Source organism: Dermacentor variabilis, chromosome 7 (assembly GCF_050947875.1).
Source record: "Dermacentor variabilis isolate Ectoservices chromosome 7, ASM5094787v1, whole genome shotgun sequence".
NCBI classification, from domain to species: domain Eukaryota; kingdom Metazoa; phylum Arthropoda; class Arachnida; order Ixodida; family Ixodidae; genus Dermacentor; species Dermacentor variabilis.
This window is the reverse complement of record NC_134574.1, coordinates 149,309,520-149,327,245: the sequence shown is the minus strand read 5'-3', so window position 1 is coordinate 149,327,245 and position 17,726 is coordinate 149,309,520. Positions and strand designations below refer to the sequence as shown.

The window sequence follows — 17,726 nt, the reverse complement described above, 5'->3', positions numbered from 1 at the left end:
TAGATTGGAGTAAACAGGCCTTGCGCTATCTAGGTGGTGTTGGCTAATCGCGCGCCTCTCTTACTCTCCTTTTTTTGCGCATGCTCATGGGGTTGCGCCAAGGAGTTTTCGGCGTAAGGCGGTCGACAGATAGAGGGACGGACGGACGAATTGGCTAGCCATATACAGCTTCACTGTAAAAGTTGCTGACATGTATGTGCTAGCGTTTTTTAATTACCCTAACAGCCTTATTGCTTCCGTAAGTATGTATTGCTCATATAACGCAAGCTTTTGATGATAAAGGTGTTAGGAGCTATTAAAGCACCTCAACTCTGTACATGTTGCCACCGTTTCAAGGCTTTCAATATAGCAGGAGTTTACATTAAGAGCCATGTGTGGCTTTGGGGTGCCTATCAGCTAAATATATGGAAACAAATATTCTGTGGCGATTTATTGTTTAATTACATAGGATAGAGATGACCAATGGCACTGCATTGCACGTGAAAACATAATGGTTATATAAGCCTGTAAGAAGGTACAAGTGTATTGGCAGTGGGACCAATGTTGGTATCGGGAGGTTCCGTACGTATGTGTGCCGGTGTGTTGAGGTTGCTCTGCAGTTTATAGGGTGTGCTGTTGTGTTCGGCCATCGCCTTGTCATAATGTACATCTGAGAAACAAAACAGAAAAAAATTCTGCCATTTATTTTTCTAGCGGGTTTTAGTTACATCTATTTGTCCACGCAGCATCTACTATGTTTTAGCTGTTCTCATTCTCGTTGGCACGGCCTTGTGGTTATTCACAGGAATGGCAAAGCATAGCAATGAATAGCACTCTCATGCATGAATGGAGAAATGGTTGTAATAATGGCATGACTTGCACCCTTCACAGAAAAGTGTGTCATGGTAACTCAAGCCACGTATGGAATGGGTGTTTTGGTTTGGTGATAATTATTTTTCGTACACTCTTTAAGAATGTGCACCTTTTGGGGCCTATCTTCTCTCATAACAAGAATCATTAACTTTCTTGCTTGCGTTCCCTTTTTTGAAAACTCTGCGCTCGCTACTTTCCCGTCAGGAATGCTATGTCGCGGTAAATAACGCGCATGCTATTCCTGACCTGGAAGTACCGAGCTCGCAGCGTTAAAGAAAGGAAATACGGCCAAGATAAATGACGACTATTTTTGTGGGACAATATAAGCTCCAAGGGCTGCAAACGTTTCAAAAATGCAGGGCGTAAGGGCTTTAATTATAGACACAGCAAAACACCCATAAGGGAATAAAGTGGTTTAGAGTGTAACATACCGAATCATTATACGCAACATCACAGTGGCGGTAACAGTGGCGACGACGGATAAAATTCGCGTGCAGCGTCCGGACAAAGCGCTTTCTTTAAACTATATGTATACAGACACATTTACATTTACTCTGAGCTTAGCGAAATTTACGCTCTTGCAAAGAAGAATTTGGGCAAGGTGACCATATTTTGCTACTTATAAAGTGCGAATCAGATGAATGTGATGATGTGTGGTGTTTTATGGCGTAAGGGCCAGGTTTGGCCAAAGAGCGCCATGACAAGTTGTAATGTTGACGACGTATTGTGGATGACGTGCACAATGAATTCCTCATGGTAGATGCAACATGGCTGTAAAAAGGCCTAAAATATGTCGCTGTATGTGGCGTAGAATATATAGGCGCTAAAATTATGACGCTGACTAGGTGGTGATGTGAGCTATGGCAATGAGCTTTCGTTAAATCATGATACCATAAAACATAACAGTGACATCAGAGTTTCAAGAGAGCCCTTCAATGCAGGGCTGTTAGTCGTGTGCTAAATGTTTCCTGGCCAAATGATTTTCATTGTGTCGGTTTCGGCTAAAAAATCTAAGACTGTTTGGAGATTGAAAAGCGGCTCATCGCTAAGAAAAAATGCAGGGTGAAAGGGTATATTCTCGCGATATGCAGCAGGGAAATACTTTTTCCTCTCTGTTTCTATGGCAGGGCACTGAATAAGAACATGGATGACTGTGAGACTATTGCCGCACTTAATACAAGTTGGAGGATCGCTTCCAGTCAAGAGATAAGAGTGAGTGCCGTATGTGTGGCCTATTCTTAAACGGCAAAGAAGTACTTCCTTGTACCGTGCTGTTTTGTCCCTAATCCAATTCCTCAGTTTTGGTTTTATAATGTGTAACTTATTCAATGTTTGTGTATACCACTCTGCTTGCCAATGATTCCTCAATTTATGGCGCAGAAAAGGCTTTAGGTCTGTGGCAGGGATGGGTGTATTTCCATCTTTGTCGCTAAAACTCACTGACGTAGCCATTTCGTCAGCAGCCAGATTGCCTTCTATACCCCTGTGGCCAGGTACCCAGCATAAGACGATCGCTTGGTTGCAAATACTTGCAGAGCACGACAAGGTATATAGTTCATTCAAAACGGAGTTCTTGTGTTTTCGTAGGTTAATTAGGGCTCTCACTACACTTAATGAGTCTGTGAATACAATAGCCTTAGCGATATTTGTAAGCCGTATGTGTTGAATAGCCTTCAGTATAGCGTATGCTTCCGCTGTAAAGATACTGGTGTGTGGGTTTAGTGCTCCAGATGTTTAAAATGAGGCTCCCAGAGCTGCGTAAGCAACGCCGGCTGGAGACTTCGAGGCATCTGTGTAAAATTCATCACATGAGTACTTCTTGATTTCCGGAAAATGCGAGTATATGTGTGCCTCCGGGGCTCGTTTCGATATTAATTTTCTAAGAAGCAAATGTCATATTGGATAGTCTGCCACCCCCAAGGCGGTGGAAGCCGTGTAGGAGCCATTAGGGCATTGTGCAAAAGAGGTACCCCTGTTTTTTCTGAGAGTGCTTCCAACCGAAGGGACAGAGGAGGCCTAGTGGCTGGGCGGTTACGAAACAGCTTAGCAGTGGACAAGTCGGATACAGTAGAATGACAAGGATGTTTAATATCTGAGCTAACTTTGAGGGCATAGCAGAAAGTTAAATATGTCCTTTGGTAGTACAATGACCATTCGTTTGATTCGACGTAGAGGCTTTGCACAGGGCTTGTCCTAAAGGCTCCTGTAGCAAGGCGGATACCTAAGGGGTGAATAGGATCAAGCACTTTCAAAGAGATAGATGCAGCAGAATTATAGACTACTGCTCCGTAGTCAAGTCGTGTTAATATTAGACTTTCGTAAAGTTTTAAAGGGCACCGCCTGTCACTTCCCCAAGATGTGCGTGACAAGAGCTTCAGCAGATTCAGTCTTGAGGCACTTTGATTTCAGATACTTCAGGTGTGGTACAAAAGTAAGCTTACTGTCTAAAAGGATTCCTAGGAATTTGTGTTCATGGCTCACAGGTAGCCATTCTCCATTTAGATCTATTGCGGGGTCCGCAAGTATGCCTCTCTTGTTAGAAAACAGGACGCATGTACTCTTTCGTGGGTTTAGCTCGAAACCCTTTATGTACGCCCACTTAGATAATTTATTTATGCAAAGCTGTACTTGTCGCTCGCAAATACTTAGGTTACATGATTTGAAACCTATCTGGATGTCATTTACATAAACCGAATAAAACATAGTATGTGGTATGGCAGTCAGAATCGAGTTCATTTTGACGATAAAATGAGTGCAGCTCAGCACACCACCTTGTGGAACACCAGCCTCTTGCGTAAATGGACGAGACAGAACGTTATCAACTCTAACACGGAACGTGCGATTGGAGAGGTAACTCTGAATCACGTTCAGGAAGTTGCCTCGAACTTTTCCATATCTAAAAATACTGACAGAAAAAACTGTTTGTGGACAAAGGCATCACGGATATTTGTCTCGATGAGGGCAAGGTGATCTGTTGTGTATCTACCCTCCCTAAAACCGCACTGAAAGCGATCGATTATCTTGTTGCTTTAAAGAAAATGGAGCGGGCGACGGTTAATCATTTCCTCAAATAATTTGCCTAGACAACTTGTCAGAGCTATAGGCCTATAACTGTTGGGTGAGGAAGGGTCCTTGCCCTCTTTGAGAATAGCGATTACGATTGCTTCTTTCCAGACAGAAGGAATGTAACCGGCAGAGAACATGGAATTGAAGAGTGACAGTAGTGTATTTTGGGTTTCAGGTTGTAAGTGTCTGATCATCTCGTACATTATTCTGTCACTTCCTGTAGTGGACTTCTTGCAACAGTTCAGTGAGGCCTCGAACGCAGCCATTCCAAATGGACGATTGTATACTTCATTAGATGTGCTTTTCCGACCCAAATGCAGCTGTTCTGCTAGTCGCTGGTGTTTTAGGAATGTCTGTCGCTGGTGTTTTAGGAATGTTCGCAACGCTGTAAAAATTTGGCTCCTTATTATTTAGCAAGCATGTACCTGTACTGAAGAGGAAGTTTTCAATCAGACGTCCTCTGGCATCACACCGAGAGTCACCCCACAAGGTATGATGAGCATTTAAGTCTCCAACGACAATGTAGGAGTTGCACAATAAAGCTTTCAAATTCAGTTTTGGAGAGTAGACAGCTGGGAGGAATGTATAAAGATGCAATTGTCAGCAGCTTACTAAAATGCACTGCTCTGACTACAACTGCTTCTAGGGGCATTTTAAGCTGTAACTGCCGGCAAGCAACACACTTATCTACTATTATTGCCACACTGCCCGACGAGGCAAAGGCCTCGTTGCGGTCTTTCCGGAAAATGGTATACTGTCGGATAAAGTTTGTTTGTGAAGGTTTAAGATGTGTTTCTTGGACACACAGCACCTTTGGGGTGTACCTGTGTAAAATTTCATTAATGTCGTCTAGGTTGTGGAGTAAACCTCTTACATTCCACTGTAATATATGTGTGTCCATATTATGTATGTTTTGTGCTGTGTGTCTAAGCAATATAGATTAAACGAGCTCACGAGGCCTTTCCAGGCCCCTCGATACGAGCTCTCTCTTTCTTCCCGGCGCGCTCGAGGTTGCTGCGCCGTTCCTTGGGCGTCTGAGACGCCGGATTTGTGTTCGTATCCATCACCTCGTCTGAGGCGGTAGATAGTGCCGGCGCAACGGGCACGTTCGCGGGAGTTTTGGGCCTATCTGCACGCGCAGTGGCCTTGGGTCCAATAGGCCCGAGGGTCTGCTGTTCCTCCTTTGCAGGGGCCCGAAGTGCGCTGGCTGTTCTGGCCGGGGCGGCTGATCGCGTGACCGCCGTCACACTCCCTGTGACTTGGGCGGCAGCCGAATGATGTAGCGCTGCCCCCCGGTGCGTCACATCGGTGTAGGACGGACTAGATTGGTTCATCGAGGAGCGCTGGCGCGCCTCTTGGAAGGAAAGGTTCAATTTTACTTTGATTTCGAAGATTTGTTGTTCTTTTTTCCAGGATGGGCAAGAACGAGACTACGCGGTGTGATCCCCTTCACAGTTCGCACAATGGGTGGTGGAATTGCAAGTGTCAGATGAGTGCTCGTTTGATGCACATTTTGCACAAGTAGGGCGCCTTCGGCAGCTTTGCGAACCATGCCCGAACCGCTGACACTTGAAGCATCGGCGTGGATCATGAATGTATGGCCTTACACGGAGTTGGCAGTATCCTGTTTCTATTGAGTCTGGTAAATTGCTAGTTCCAAAAGTTAAGATTATGTGTTTCGTGAGGATTTCCTTGCCGTCCCGCCTAATCGTTATTCTCTGGACCTTTACTACATTTTGATCTTGCCATCCCTCAAGTAGCTCACTTTCACTAAGATCGAGCAGGTCATCTTCAGAGACGACACCGTGGACATTGTTCAAAGATCTGTGTGGGCCTACTGAAACTGGAATTTCCCCGAAAGCAATTAGTTTTGACAATTTACTGTACTGTGTCTTGTCACGCAGTTCAAGAAGAAGGTGGCCGCTTCCCATTTTAGTTACTTTGTAGCCTGGGTCGATGGAGTTTTCCAATGATTTTGCCCCAACAAAACGAGATAGTGTTCGGACTTTCTTGCTTTCATGTTGACTGTGAATAACATGGTATTTTGGGAGTGTTCCTTCCTGACTCATGAAGAAGTTGAAGGAATCTTCGGTGCGCCCCCTCTTGAAGGAGCGATCAGGGAGTGGAGGGAAAGTTGATTCCATAAGTAATAATAATATATTCGGCAGGGATGGCCGCCACCCACCATGGAGCCCAACCAGGGGACGACACAGGACGGGAAGTATGCAGTTCTGCGCACGCCAGCGGTACATTCCCACTATAACCAAATACCTATACCCGAGGCTGGGCTTAATGCGCAAGGCTAACCCTTGCCGCCAGGAAATACGGAAGTAATAAGAAGTGAAGAGAAGAGAGGAAAGAGGAAAAGGTGAGAGAGAAAGGCGAAGGTTTGAGGAGGGAGAGACAGAAAGAGGCGACTGCCGATTTTCCCCGGGTGGGTCAGTCCGGGGGTGCCGTCTACGTGGAGCAGAGGCAAAAGAGGAGTGTTGCCTCCGCCGGGGGGCCTTAAAGGTCCGAATACCCAGCATCGGCTCAAACCCCAGGATCCCCCTTTCGCCGGACACGGCTAAGCTGCGCACAGCTACACGCGGGAGGATCCAACCCTCGTGTGCTCGGGTACGTGGTGTCGCAACACACCAAACGCTTGCTTACGCAGACGCCCCTGCGGGGGTATCAGATGAATATTCGACAAAGGATTGTCAATTATAGTTTTATTTGAAAGCTCTGGACAGTTATTTAAATGTCAAATTTGGAGGCAGTAACATTTTAATGCACCCCCATCGTTTTTTTTAATCTTGAAAATTGCACCCATATAAATTTCTGCGCTCGATCCAGGCAAGCCAGGCACCACAAAATTCGTTTCATAGGAAATCAAGCCAGTATGGAAGCCGAGCGCGGCGTGAGTGTTATCAAACAGAAACGATCTATTACGAAAAGTGCGTCTATGTTCGAAACTGAATATCCGGTAGATACTGATACACGGCACGCTTTGCCTGCTAAGCATCTGTAGCGAGGCGCTGTGTCAGTATTTGCCGCGACTTGCCATCATTGAAACTCCGTGACACACAAAGCGTTTTCGTCTGACGTAGCTGCGGCGCGCGTTCGGTCTCGATGTGGCTTGGCTTGAGCGCTGAAATTCGGTTAATAATATCTCAATTTAGAAGCGATCATCGAGATTTCAGAAAATAAGGCTGTATTAAAATATCTTTAATGATAACCTTCTTACAAAAAATCATTATGCATGGTCCGAAAAAAACAAACATCCTGTAAAATTTCTATCACTATAAAACTTGAACAAACAATATATAATGTAACTCACAGCACTCGCAGCATATCCTGTCCTCAGTGCCACCGCAGTTCACTTCTCTGCCGCCGTTACGAAAGCACTCCCCCTCAAAATGTTTGTTCCTTGGCGGGGGCTGTTCGTTTCCGGTGTGATACCTATTTACTGCAAAAATAAGAAATAACGATCCTATTTAAAGTGAAAAAACAAAGTAGGTTAGAAAAGTACCACTAGTCCCCCCCCCCATCCCCCTCCCCCGCCCCACACAAACTTAACAAAGCACGGTAAATATTCCCGAGTGATGTGGCCAGCAAAAGCCAAGGAATACATATCTTAAATTACCAATATCTTTTAGGTTCTCCTGGTTTTCACTTTGACAGCGCATAACATACATATCCAATCGCAATAACCGCCAGGAAATGAAAGGCTGCCTAATGTAAAGAAGTGCCAAACTCTTCTGCTTATCCAGAAACAGGTGTATGGTCTAAACTGTCATATTGATTTGATTTGCACGCAGTGTTATTGTAAGCTTTGTTCATATTACCCCGCTCTATGCTATGTTCTACCTCAGACTTTGTGATCTGACCTACTGCACTTTTCTCGATCCGTATTTTTGATCGTCAGTTACTGTTTCTGTTCCTTCCTTCTTGAAGAGCAGTGCCCCTTCCGGCCGTGGTCATCTGGTCTAAAGAGGCGAACTCCAATTGCGCTATATTAAAATACATGTAGGATGCAGAAATGGTGTCATGAGGCAACTGCTGGATTGATTTAAATGAAAGTTGTTGCATTTGATAGCGTAAGTTAAATTCTAGTGAATTTCTGAAGCAGGATTTGTATTTACTACCTCGACGTTTTTACACTATTCACTAAAATTAATTGTAAGCTTAAAAAAAACGATGCACTAACTTCGCAGATCCGCCATCCGGCACCAAGAAACTGAAACTGCAGTTCTGTAAACTGCACCTGTTACACCATGTCAAGTGGGCAAAATTTATATATAGATCGACAGCTTGCGTGCAACTGTCGCAATGATTAGGAGGGATATGAAAAAGTCGTACTCATTAATTTGTGGCATAATTGAGAGCGATGTCCAATACGTCAATTTTCTTGGCATTTAGACATATTATTAGGAGCAGTGTACATAACCGGGATATCGTTTTCTTATTGCTGATTTGTGAAGCTGCAAACCTGAATCGATGAAGAGAAATATTTGCGCAAACAAAATACAGCTTCCTCCGAACGGATTTGATGATGTCGAGCACCACCAATTTAGCTTGTTACTACACTTTCAATAGAGACGCGTCGTATCGCTGGCCCCCTTAGGTATATTCTAACGCTATACGAGCTCACCGAGAGTTACTCAAAGCAGTTAAATTTCAACTACACCTGCGTGCAAAAGTGTCCTCGTTATTTTGGTGAAACGCTTTAAGCACTCTCACCTGTAAATCTGTTATATTCGCCAACACGGTGGTGCTTCCAACTGCGTTTGTTGGCTTGGTATCTTCGGCGCGCACGAGGGTATACTCTACGCGAAATATATTTAGCACCTTTAATAGTGGTCCACAAGGTGTACCAGAACTCATACATACCTGCACTCTATGCAACTGGTTGGTTCGTTACCGTAAATTGTGTCATCGAAAATTTTCGCTTGTTAGTTATTGGTAGTCAGCACTGTGAATGCTTGCCCCACCTTTTACGCTGTTATTAGATCATACCGTACATCAAGTAATGCTTTTCTTTCAAATATTGTAGACGTTCCGCGCGACATAAGGAAACAATATTCTGCCTGCTGCTCTCAACGAGAGGTCAAAGGTGAGCACAAGAACGACAAAAACGGATGTTAAACGGAAAGGAAACAAGGTTTTATGGGAATGCCCTGGAAGCTCGTGCTGCCTTTGTGAACATGTCTACACAGCGCGCCTTAAACGTACCACAGAAAATGATTACGGTGCTGAATATTAAAGTTGAGCGGCTGCACTTTGCTGAACGAAACGAAGTAGTGTCTAGTAGTACTCGGTACGCTGAATAAACAAACTTCGGAAACCGCGAACGGTAGAGAAGACTGAAAAAGATAGTGTTACGGGAAAATGGGGCCTCTTTACAGGCGATGTAAAGATGGCGTCGAGAGACTGCCGCTAGCTTTCGTCTTCGCCCTCTTCTTCTTTACCGGACCACGCCGTAGCAATCCCCGGTTCGCAGACGAAGCCCGCTGGGCGAACCCAATCACTGGCGAAAAGTGGGCTGAAGCAGCTTCAGACGAGTAACATGTGCCAACTGGGTATGGAGACACCAGCGACCAGCTAGCGTCAGGCGTGTCGCCATGTAGGTCGACTCTCTTAAACGACCTACGACGACGAATAGGCCAGTATACTGGGATAGGAACTTTTGGCATAGGTTCACGTTTGCGTTGAGGGGTCCACAGCCATACAAACTCTTCTTTAGTATGCGATATAGGCCGATGTCTGCTGTCATAGCGCTCCTTCGATCGATGTTGTGACGCCACAGTACGAACACGAGCAATACGACGGGCTTCTTCGACAAGGCACAGCGTCTCGGCAACCGAAAACCCGCTGTGAAAGTTAAACGGTAGTATTGTGTGAATGCTGCTCAACCATGAAGGTGCGTAAAACCGGTAAAAAAATTGGCAGTGGCTTAGCTCAGCTATGCCAGGATATACGTAGCGTAAAGGTGCGGTTATGTTTCGTTAATTTTCGAATCTTTTGCTCCGACTGGCAGCGGCGCGACTCTCCTTAACCTCTGTAAGGATTGGGAGGTCAATCCCACCGTTCGTAACCAGTTGTCAAGATTGGAGTCGGGCATGAATTAGGTGGTAGCTGGCCTATGCCGTCGTCCAACTTATACACGCTGAGGACGTTGTTGAAGGGAAGGACTGCTTCTCATCGAGAACGAGGAATATGGGTTTATTTAGAGTATCTACATAAGGACGTTGCAGTTCATCAGTCTAGCATGACTGCGAGAGAAAGTACACTGAGCAGCCGCACAACAGTGGTTTATAAACACTCGGTCCTCCCTCGATCTCTAGGTGAGGGAAACGTTCGACCAATCATCGTAGACGAGCCGCCTTTTTTTGCGGGAGGGCTTACACACATACACTTCCGCACAGGTTCACGGTCCCCAACCGAGGTCAGATGGTCTTCGCAGAACTCGGGGCTTACGTATGGAGCGGTGCGTGGGACGGGCCCTCCAAATACGTTCCCTCGGGAACTCCGTTGCTCACGGCAGACCGGGTTGGCGGTGGCGTGTTCAGTCACAAAGTCTGGTTCGTCGAAATCATCTCGGCAATCCCGCGACGAAGAATCGAGGACGCAGCGTATTGTCCTCCGAACACAGTAGACTTAGTGACGCCGTTTGGCTAGAGGATGATGGTGGCTTTCCAGGAAAAGTCGACGCCCCTCTCACACATGGCTGGCAAAGCTTGCACCGCAGCAGGCCGTTCTTAACACCTCCATGTCGAGCGCGTTGCATCAACCATCTCTCCCGTGCATTTATACGCACGGTGCGCCCTCCTCGCGCATGCGCAGTGCCGCGCGCCGCAATCTTAAAGGCGCGTTGTGCGACGTTATCGGCGCGCGGGCGAGCGTCGTTAGACGCCGTCGGTGTCGGAGGGCGTAGGCCTGGTTGGCCGCGTCTGCTTACGTCGGTGGCGCCAGTACGTCGAACCATGGGTTCGAACAAAGCCTCCTTTACTAGATGCCAGCCGCGTTGCTCGCTTTCCTATTGCGGCGGCGATTCCCTTAGTTGAAGTTAGTTCAGCATAAATTCCTTGAGGCGGCGCTCGTTGCCTTTTCAACTTCCGGCGGATGTGGCAGCGACGGCTGAATACTCCGCCGGCGCTTTATAGGCGCGGGCGTCTGTTAGCGAGCTTTATCGCGGGCCTCCCAGATGGCAACAGACGCCATGGTACTCTCAGAGGCCGCAGCACGTGATCTAAGTTGCAGAGTCCGCCACAAGCGGCGCTCGTTGCCTTTTCGCGGAGGAGAGAAAAGGGAGAGGGCCAGGAACCGGGTTTACGGACAACGCGGCTGGCATCTAGTAAAGGAGGCATTGGTTCGAACTATAGGCGCTTTTCTCGCCAACGTGACGTAATGTGTGCCGCGTTCACGCCACGCGTCAGACTATATTTAGGCCTTAAATGGAGCAGCGGGCGCACACGGCGCCGGCGCGTCTGCGGAGACTGCGACGTCACACCTCTGGAATGCGCCGCAGTCGGCGGCAGTGGGCGACGCAGCTGCGCCTCTTGTGACGTCACGCGGATCCCCCGCATCCGCAGTATGGCAGGCGCAGAAGCACGCGAAGCTCGGCTCCAACCCGCGTGCTTTACGCTACAAAAGGACTTAAATCCATACATAGTCTAATTCTTTGCAGTATTATAAGCATAGGTGATGAATGGAAGCACGACATACGAGTCATTGTGGTCAGAAGACATGCACATGGCCAGCACGTTAGCGAGGGTTCTGTTTGTATGTGCGACAAGAACGTTAGTTTGAGGTTGGTAGGGTGTCGGATGGCGGAATTGCGAACTGCAGACGAAGCAATTCTTCCACGGCTTCCTCGACGAAGTGGTGACCCGATCAACTTTGATTACGCGGAGAGGGCCATGAAGAACAAGATTAAATTGAATCAAGAATGCTGCAGCGCATGGAGCTGTTCAATATGCACGGCCGCCTCTTCTGCGTAAGGGGTTGGGTGACTGACACGTACGATCACCTATCTGTTATCGTTGGACGATCGTGGAAATGTGCCTGAAGCATCTACACCCACTTGTTCAAAACACAGACTAAGCGGTAGCAGACAATGAAGGAGACTCGGAGGAAAGGTCGTAGGTCCCCTGTACCGCTGACATCGTTTGCAACTGGTGACTCATTGCTTGAATGTCGCGCATTTTAGACCAATAAAAACACTCCTAATTTTGGTTCGAGGTCTTAATAAACCTAAGATAACCAAATATCGTTTCGTCATGCATGGCTCTCAGTATGTCGAGTCGGAGACACTGCGGAACCACGAGATCAAAGCACGCATCATTGGTCGAGTAATTAGCCTGGTAAACCAGGCCATATATTGCACAATATCGACAGGTGGCTCTGGCATTAGAGGCAGCTATAAAAAGGGGCTTCAAATTATTATAAGTTTCTTGCTCTGTTTTGAAGGAGGAGGACAAAAAGAAAGAACGCGGGGCTGTTAACCAGAAATGCGTCTGGTTGGCAATCCTCCACTGAAGCCCGTGAAGGGGGGGAATGTAAAGGTGAGATAGATAGACGAGTGAGGCAAGGAAACACGCCGTGAGGTCGCGCGCGCGCGTGGAGGGCCTAACCAAGTCAAAGGCGTTCACACAGGCCAGTTGCCTTGAAGAAAGACAAAAGTACCTTCACAGTTCTGTCGGCCGACGAGCGATTGGGGAGGTCTTCGTGTATCGCCTGCACGGACAACGGTCGATCGTTCAGTCTTTGCAATGCGATAGTGTTCGTCTTTCCGAATGTAATCAACTACAGTGGCAAAATAAATGTTCGGTGACCTGTTCGCTGCCGCAGACATACTGCCGGTGATGCCAGTAAATATAGTGCAAGCCTTCGTGAAAGGCACTTCCAACCACAGCCAGTATACAAGCGATGACTCACGTCGGTGAAGCCCGGGTGGAGATCGCAGTTGGAGCGAAGGGTTCAGCTCGTGCAACCTGGAGCGCCTTATATTTGGAGTGCTCCACTTTACTAAAGAGAGCCTGCGTGCCAGGTGATGAAGCTACCTTGCGATGTCTGTCCTAGAAAGAGAAATGGGAACGCTGTGTTCTTCTTTATGTGACCCTCGGGCAGCTTTGTTTGGCAAGTTGTGTTTTCATACACTTTAACTACAAGTAATTTCGACTATGTTTTCCTTGGTGTCATTGTTTGTTGGCTTATTATGATATGATTATTAAAAATCGGGCCCCTCGGTTAACTCCCTTTTTCGTTTGTTACATACGAGGGTCTCCACTCCGCCAACAACGATGCCCTCAGGCAGCATATGTGGGTTTATTGACCCGTTGCCTTCCCCCAAAAAGATTACGTACTCGTTACGCCTGCGGCAGAAAAGGATGTTCCACATCCGCCGCCTAGGTTTGTGAGTGGTGATGCTGGCTAACACTGCGAGGGTTAGCTCTAGTTGTAAATACGTAAATACCCAATAAAGTGAATCGCAAAACTGCCCCGCGGTAGCTCACAACTGGTAGAGCATCTCCCGCGTAATGCGAAGACGTGGGTTGTTCCCCACCTTCGGCAAGTTGCTTTTTCATCCATTTTTATTTCCGTTAATTAATCATTTCTTTATTTCAATAAGTAACTTCTAGTAATTTCCCCTATCCTCTGACAGCGCATTAAAATCAGAAGTCGTAACGTGCACCAGTGACTGAAGCAATTGGTCAGTTGCGCTTGGCGACCTTGCTAGAACTTGTTTCTCTCTGTCTCTTGTCATGCCGTGTATAATGAAGGCTATAAAAATGACACTTTTGACCCTTTTCGCAGCGATACCGTGGAGGCTGCCATGTTTGATCGCGTGCTGACGCGTCCTTTGCTTGTCTAAGCTGCCTATGTTGCCTCCGTGTTTACAATGGATGTACATGATGCCGGTGTGGCTTAAAACAAACTTCTGTTTCGGGAAATATTGTGGACGGTGACTAGGTGGTAGACTCAAAGCTGCGGCCACAGCTTCAGAGAGCATGGAAAATTGCTTTCGGAGCTGAGTAAGCTTATGTCCAAACGTCTCTAGCAGCGTATATGGTGCTTGTTTTAAAAGCGGGGCAAAATATGCATTCCAAGCTATCCAAACTTTCCGCTTATGAATTGAATCAGGATCTATGTGTTCTGCTCTCCGTAGTTTATTTGTCCAATACTTTGAAGCAGCGGCTTGTCACGTTTCTGACTCTGTAAAGTCCCTCGTTGTAGTCACTATGTAATTATTTTATGTCTAATCGCTCGCGGATGTGCTCAGTTGCGATAGATATAAGATTCCCTGGTCACGAACGGAAGCAGATGAAGACGGATAAGAAGGCGGTCAAAGAAGGAAATATTTCTACATTGTGGCGCAGTCAGCTACGGACTTAAACATGTGGGTGACGTTCTACATGACACATTGAGGAGGCCAGCCAATCATTACAGGCTACAAGCCGGATCAGGAGGACTGCGCTTGTGCACAAGACGAGATGATCACCGCGGCTCTCCTCGATGTCATCGTCACCAGGGCCAATACTATAGTGGACGAAGTCATTGATAAAGGTGCTGCAAAAATCAACGTGGAACTGAGTGAACTCGCTCTTTGGACAAGCCATGATGTTCTGGCTAACTGAAACGCAACCGTAAGCCCTTAAAGGGCCCCTGAAACGGTTCGGACAAATTTTGTAGACGCGTAGGGTACAGATTAAGTAGAACATTAGCACCACAATTTAAGTGAAGCGTTACGTATTAATGGAGCTACAAGCGATTAGAAGTTACCCTCCTCCCTAGCCATGCTTTTCCTCCTCAACTCGTTCGCCGAGCGAGCGGGGCTAAGCTCCGCCTTCACTGGTTCAGCGTCACGATGCGACGTCACATCGTCCACTTCCGGTTGTTTTGGAGCCCGCCCCCGCCCGCGCGAGACCGCTCCGCAAGCCGCTTGGCCGTCGACCCCAAGCGAGAGCTATCGAAGCAGCGTGCGTTGCGAGCATTCTGTCGTAGCGCCGAACGTGTCTTGTATTCCGGTAACCACAGGCAAGCTGGTCATTTCGGCAAATGACTGTAGGCATAAACTCAAGCTGATGAAGGAACTTTAGCGTAGACGTACGTGAGCGGCCTGATCGGTCTGCACGGTCCATACACTTGTTGGTGCAGAGCTTAACCAGCCAAACAAAGCGCTAATATTGCTCTAACCAAGTGTAAAACATTTTAAACATTGATAAAAACAACGTGTTCATGATTACACTCCTGCGAAAAATACACACCAGCAGCAAAGAAGAATACACTTCGTTACTGCTACTGTGTATGGTTGAGCTCTGTGCCACCAGGTGGCTGCACCGTGCAGACCATTCGCATTTGCCCTTCTGCTCATCTCATGGCTCATCCCGTTACGGCAAAGTCAAGCGGCCAGACTCTGTCCCCTTGCGCTTGCGTTTTCCCTAATAGAGAGTTTTAGCTCAGTGGGTTTACGTTTCGCTCCACTCGCGGTCTCCACCGTTGCGCCAGCGGAGCGGCTCGCGAAAAAAGAATTTTAGCCCGGCGGATCACTCACCCGCTCGAGCGGAGAGAGCGGGGCGCTCTGCTTCCCCACCTAGTGGTCCGAATAGGTGTTACTGAGAAATGAATTTGAATTACGCTTGCGTTTATAATGCAAGAAATGTTGAATAAAGATATATTACATGTTCTCAGTACATTATTTGTTAATAATATACTGAGTACTAATGTACGGCTAAGCGCCGCAGTCGCCGTCGTCGATGTAGAACTGCCGGCGTTCATGTTCGCGGCTGCCATCTTGCATTTCCCATACACGCCCGCGTGCGCTTACGCACGCTCGCGCGCTGCGTATACCCTCCGCTGGTGAGTGCTTTCCAGCGGGCGTAAACGCTGCTCCGTAAAACCGCTGGCCGCCTCAGCGTTGTGCGCATGCGCAGTCGTGTCTCCGCTCGCCCGCTCCGCTCCGCTGGCCGTAAACCCGTTGGGCTAAAACTCTCTAATACCGGACTGGGGAAACGCTATTGCGTTAGTAATCTTCCGGTGTAAAGTTATGGCCACAAACGCGCAAATCCTGGCGCCGATCGGATAGCGGCAGTCCGATGCGCAGCAGCCAGTTGGCTTGTACGCTGCCTTGCAGAGGGACACGATGTCGCAGCTTGACATATTGCCAGTCGCTACGTTTGCAGTCCGCAAGGCAACAAAGTCGAATCATAGTGCTCGCGAAAAGACTGAGACCAACTCTGACCGCGGAGCTCTCTTCAAAATGGAGTACGTTGTAACACAAGCAGACGACACATGCTGTGTGCCGGAAGTGCTTAAGTGTACTGAAAAATTATTCTAGTGCATTCTCTTTATGTTACTTTCTTTTCATAAAAACAAATTAACTAACATTCCAACTATTACGAAGATCATTTGTTTACCATAAAATTGGAAAAATTATCGATCACGCGCCCTTGTCAGCCAATCGGATAGCTCGCCCCACTGACGTCGTATGGGTGATTTCGGTCATATGGGTAGGGGCGGCTTAAAATTCCGCCGAGCATTGTGCTGCGACCGGCAGCGATGTGCATATTTAAAACCTTATAATAAATTACACGCTTTACGCGGAGCACTTAGATGTGTCAATTAATGATCAGAAGGACCTACTCTAACGACTCAATACGTTTGTAGAAAATCGTCAAAAGCGTTTCAGGGTCCCTTTAATTTCCATTTATTCTCTCAGATGCATTCCTCAAGCTTGCTGCAATACAAATGAAACAAACTGCACCCCCCCCCCCTTCAGCAGAAAGTTCTTACAACGGGTGTTGCAAATTACAGCAAAGTTTAATTACGAGTTGAACCTGAGCCATTGGACTGTGTTCCGTCTAGCGCCACTACATTGCTCGACTACTATGAGTACGCTTACCAACACAATAACTGGTGCATCGATAATGATCGCGTGTTTCACCTGCGGAAGTACCTTGCAGGAAATACTAACAATGGTTGGACCTTCGCATATCGAAGCGCAAGAAGCAGCGTGGAAGGTATGGAGGGAGAGCTTTTTGTATGCATTTAGGGGAAATCGACTTGATTTGTAGGACAAGGTGACCGCTTACAACCAGAAAGATGAGGGTCTTTTGAATTACTTTTTTAAAAAGCCCCATCTGTTGCAAACAGCGAAACCCATGCTTCCCAAGTCAACAGTGGTGCCTCTTGTCATGCTAGGAATGACACGTGAATGTTTGCAACAAGTCCAAATCAGGTCGCCTTCCACCGTAGATGACCTTTTCTCTACTTATTAAGATGTGTCACCATCTGAGACCCACCACCTGCTGTCGAAACCACATGCCCGACAACAGGGCAGGGGACAGACAAATCGGTTATGAGTATTGTGCAAAGTAACCAAATGTGTGTGCATCATTGCGCGACCGCAATTTAACAAAGGAGATTGACTGAATGTGAGAAGCCAGTTAAGGAAAAGGAAGTCACATTGCAATGACGATGAAACAATAAAACAAGTCCAGAGTATATTTCTTGTTAAGACTAACAATCTTTTCATCCCTATGCTTGTAATTGGCCGGAAAACGACAGCGCTGCCAGACACTGGCACATCAGTCAGCCTCATAAATTAAAAAAAAATTGTGGTCGAGGTGAACATTACCACTGGAAAGTCAGTTTGAGTCTACCCTTATGATGGATCCTCGCAGGAGTTGAAACAATGGACAGACACAAGGGCCCAGTTTAGAGACCACGAGATCCCGATAAAATGTTTGGTATTTTCTGGCGTTGAGTGATTTTCTCTTGTCAAGACCAGACATAAAGCTTTTAAAGATCAATATATTGTGAAATGA

General features: G+C 47.0%; 1 long non-coding RNA gene across 2 annotated transcripts in view; it reads left to right on the top strand.

The window, feature by feature from the left end:
• LOC142587208 (uncharacterized) overlaps positions 1–6,281 on the top strand; it is a 58,534-nt gene extending 52,253 nt beyond the window's left edge. For both annotated transcript variants that reach the window (XR_012829397.1, XR_012829398.1), the window contains exons 2-3: positions 1,980–2,064; positions 6,087–6,281. This is a non-coding gene — a long non-coding RNA (uncharacterized LOC142587208). The remainder of the gene's footprint in view (positions 1–1,979; positions 2,065–6,086) is intronic.
• Positions 6,282–17,726: the final 11,445 nt, after the last annotated feature.